Raw genomic sequence first — 4,575 nt, forward strand, 5'->3', positions numbered from 1 at the left:
CTTTTACACACATGAATTCACAGCTCTTGTGACTGCACAATAAAACCTGCAGAAGAACAAAACAGCCCAAGGATAAAGGGGATACTAGCATTTGATGGCTACTAGAGGAGGGAGACTCCATTTTTTCACGTTTGCTTAAGGTCACAAGAAGAAGTTTCTGATGTTTACCTTAATTTCCACTGGGAAATTTTAAAACATTTTGAGTGTGTCACCTTTATCCAGATATCAACACTGATGGGCACTGATGCTCACTTTGTGTGAGCATCTACTGTCCTTCACATATAGGGATTAGGAAAGTGTCTCAAAACAAAGGCTTCCAAATCTCAAGGAAAACAAGACTCTAATGGCTGAAGTAGCCAGTGCCCAAGCTTAACCACTAAACGACAAATGTCACACTCAACAGCAGGTTGTTCCAACCAGATACTCTTGTCCCTTACAGCACTGCATTGAGTCACATTTTACCCTGTGCTTCTTCCATATCAATTGAGACTCTGGCTTGGATTCAGGAGCTTTTTGTTTGTTTGATTTGTTTTCTGTCAAGACAGGGTTTCTCTGTAGCTTTGGAACAGGTTGGCTTTGAACTCACAGAGATCTTCCCGCCCCTGCCGACCAAATGCTGGGATTAAAGGCATGCACCACCACCACCTGACAAGGTTTTATTTATTAAAATATTTAAAAAAGAATAAAAATCTTTAGAAATAAATTTAATGTAACACATTTGCTAGGTTTTTAAAATTGATTATGTTTCTTTGTTTTTGAACTATTACACAGGAAATTATATTTACAATCATCATAATTTTTTCATTAGGGCATCATATTTTTTAACATTTTAACATTAAGATCTGGAAGACCATGTTTAAATGCATATAATGTCAATATGCCTCTTACTAGAGGTATATGTATATACATAAACATACAGCAAGCATAAACAGTGCATTTATACATCAAGAAGTTATAGCAGTCGATTTCGTGGCAGGGATTTGACAGAATTAAATATTTAGGACTTCTATTTTGCATTTAGTGATTTCTTTCTTTTTTTTAATGATTGAAAGAAGATTCTTCTGTCATGCACTCTATTCCAAGCACATTTTCCTCTCCTCCACTTCTGCTAGCTCATCACTCTACCTCCCCGCTTCCCCAGATCCACTTCCCCTCTATTTCCTTTTCAGAAAAGAACAGGTCACCAAAAGATGGCAGCCAACAAGGACAACACAATATACAATATGACAAGGTGCAAGTCCTCATGTCTAGGCTGGATATGGCATCCTGAAAGGAAGAGAAGAGCCCCAAGAGCAGGCCAAAAAGTCAAAAATCATATAAAACACAAGAAACTAAATAAAAAAATCATATAAAAACTGTGCTTATTCCAGAAAGGTGTGGTATAGAAATAGTGCCTTTGTCCTTTTATCATTCTATATTTTTCTATTTTTACAAATTAATTAATTATTAATCAGGATATTCAATTGACCATGTTTTTGCTCAGTGGTTTCTTTTGTTGTTTATATAAATAAGTTTGAAAACATGACATCAAGACTTATCTAAAATCAGTAAACAAGTATTCATATCCCACTTCATAACACAGATACCTAGGAATCATCTTTAATTTATTTCATGTTGTGTGTGTTCACTCTTTGGATAAGGTATGACTTCATTTGGCTCTTCTGTGTTCTCTCCTAAGAACCACAGTCTCCTTATATAAATATCTGTCTTCATAAAGACAATACCCAGAGCGAGGGGAACCGTTGGGCATGACTCGAACCGTGAGGAGAGTGGCATCGCAGAGCTTCAGTGCAGAGCTCGGAGCACAGCGAGATGGGTGGGGAACAGGAGGAGGAGCGCTTCGATGGCATGCTGCTGGCCATGGCGCAGTGGCACGAGGGCGGCATGCAGGAGCTTGTGAACACCTTCTACAGCTTTCTTCGAAGCAAAACAGACTTCTTCTGCAGGAGAAGAGGGGATGGCAGAGAAGCTCATCACACAGACATTTAAGCACCACAACCAGCTGGCACAGAATGCTCGGAGAGAAAGGCGAGCTAGGCAGGAGACTGAGCGTCAGGAGAAGGCAGAGCGGGCAGCCAGGCTGGCCAAGGAGGCCAAGGCAGAGACCCTGGGGCAGCAGATCAAGGAGCTGACTGATGAGGAAGCAGAGAGACTGCAGCTGGAGATTAACCAGAAAAAGGATTCCCAGAATCATGAGGTCCAGACCAAGAGTGGCAGCCTTGACTCATCAGGGAAGCAGGATGCTGACGAAGAGGCCGAGGAGGAAGATGAGAAAGACAAAGAGAAGCTGAAGCCCACCTAGGCAATGGAGCTGACCTGCCCAACTACCGCTGGACCCAGACCCTGTCGAAACTAGATGTGGCAGTGTCCTTCCGGGTCAGCTTCCGGCTGAAGGGGAAGGACGTGGTGGTGGACATTCAGCGGCGACACCTCCAGGTGAGCCTTAAAGGACAGCCGCCTATCATCGATGGAGAACTGTACAATGAAGTAAAGGTGGAGGAGAGCTCATGACTCATTGAGGATGGCAAAGTGGTGATGGTGCACCTGGAGAAGATCAATAAGATGGAAGGGTGGAATCGCTTGGATACCAGTGACTCCGAAATCAATACCAAGAAGATTAACCCTGAGAACTCCAAGCTGTCGGACCTGGACAGTGAGACTCGCAGCATGGTGGAGAAAATGATGCATGACCAAAGACAGAAGTCCACGGGCTTGCCCACCTCCGATGAGCAGAAGGAACAGGAAATCCTGAAGAAGTTCATGGATCAGCACCCAGAGATGGATTTCTCCAAAGCCAAATTCAACTAGCTCTCGTGTTTGCCTTCCTGAACTCTTGGGACTGAGCCCCTAAACTTCCTTTCCCACCATTTCCTGGAACCTGCGAACCTTATGGCTGGGACAGTCATGATACATCCCAGGCATTTAAGCTCCAAGGCTTCCCCGGAGATGGGCTGTCTGTTGGGGGTCTCCTCCTCCCCATTTGGCCTGTTACACATTAAAACTATTTACCCTGAAAAAAAAAAAAAAGATAATACCCAAAGCAGCACATTTGCATTATGTCTATCAGTGACACACGTTCCTTGTCCCAACACTGCTTTATGAGCAAAAATTCAACAGATTCATACATCTTTCAAGATATGGACATTGAAAAAATTTTATTACTTGTTTTTGACATAATAATACAATATTACTTTCCTTTTTCCTTCTTCTAAATCCTTCCTTATTTCCCTCCTTGCTCTTGTTCAAATTCATATCATTTTTTAATAATTTTGTGCATTTATATTCCTAAATACATGAATATAACCTGCTCAGTCTATGTAATGTTACTGGTATACATGTTTTCAGGATTGACTATTCGGTATTAGAAAACCAACTAGTGTGGTATTCCCTGTGGAAGCCAAATTAAATCAGTGTGAACTCTTCAAATGTCTCAGAATTTGATTTCCATACACTTTTTAAAATTTCATTTATTCATTCATTGATGACAGAAGTAGTTCAGATAATCTAGCATTCAGAAGAGCAAGGACTTTTAAAACAGATAGTGTGATTTTGATATAAGTTCTTGTATCCTCCCCTAACTGGGAAACTGTTTCATAATGATTTGGGAGCATTTCAATTCATTGTCATAATTTCAGACAGTAGAGTCATAAAACAGTAGAACTCAATGTCTCTTTATGAAGCATATGTCATCCTTTTCATTATTGTCTTAACATTTTAACTGATTGGGAATTACACCATGCACCCTGAGCATACTTATTTCTCAGTCCTTTCTTATCTGTCCCCACCCTTGCGACCTCATCTCAAAATTTAAAAATTAAATGTAAAAAGAAAACAAGATAAAATTAAGTCAAAATTGTGTTATCTAGAGCCTCCTTTGCAGTAACATCAATGATTACAGATGCCCATTTGAGAAAGAGAGACATGGAAGGCTTCTGTGACAAACCCTACCCTCATTGCCCAAAAAACATGACAGCCTAAACAGGAAGCCATCAAAGGGAACTCAACTTAAAAGTGTGATAAAGATGCTAAAGTAGCTCTCCTTTCTTTATTCATAAGAATAACTAAAGGTTCTAACTTGTGTTTCAAACACAACCACGCACATACACATTCTCACAGAGAGGCATACACAGGCACTCACACACATGTGAACATGCTCTCACTTCTGGCAGAAGTAGGATAAGATCACAGATTTCTTTTTTCAGGTCCATCCAAAATCTTCAATTGCCCTTCCTAGACTATGCAGCTTCTCCATTTCTGGAGTTCTAGTTAATTCCAAATAAATTCAGTGGAGGAGAAAATGAGGCAATTTGTCGCTTGCCTTCACTAGATTTATAATATAAACAGGCAGAGGTTGTGGTTGAATCTGTATGGTGGAAAAAAAAAAAAAACTTCCAGGGGATTTTAATCCATGATGAATGTGCATTGAGCAAATTATAGTAAAGGGGGGTTTATTTCATGGCAGACCTGAATTTATTTTCTTAATTGAATTTCTCTTTTGACAAGGTGAGCTCTGAAGAGCCAGTGGATCGACATCACCTGCACTGTGCTGCTTCTCAGAGGGCAGCTACAAACAAG

The 4,575-nt window shown here is 40.6% G+C and overlaps 1 pseudogene; it reads left to right on the forward strand.

The window, feature by feature from the left end:
• The first annotated feature begins 1,812 nt into the window (after positions 1 to 1,812).
• On the forward strand, positions 1,813 to 2,808 carry LOC126507248 (nuclear migration protein nudC-like; annotated as a pseudogene).
• Positions 2,809 to 4,575: the final 1,767 nt, after the last annotated feature.

Source organism: Alexandromys fortis, unplaced genomic scaffold (assembly GCF_014885135.2).
Source record: "Alexandromys fortis isolate MF-2015 unplaced genomic scaffold, M_Fortis_MF-2015_v1.1 scaffold_63, whole genome shotgun sequence".
Classification (NCBI taxonomy): Eukaryota; Metazoa; Chordata; class Mammalia; order Rodentia; family Cricetidae; genus Alexandromys; species Alexandromys fortis.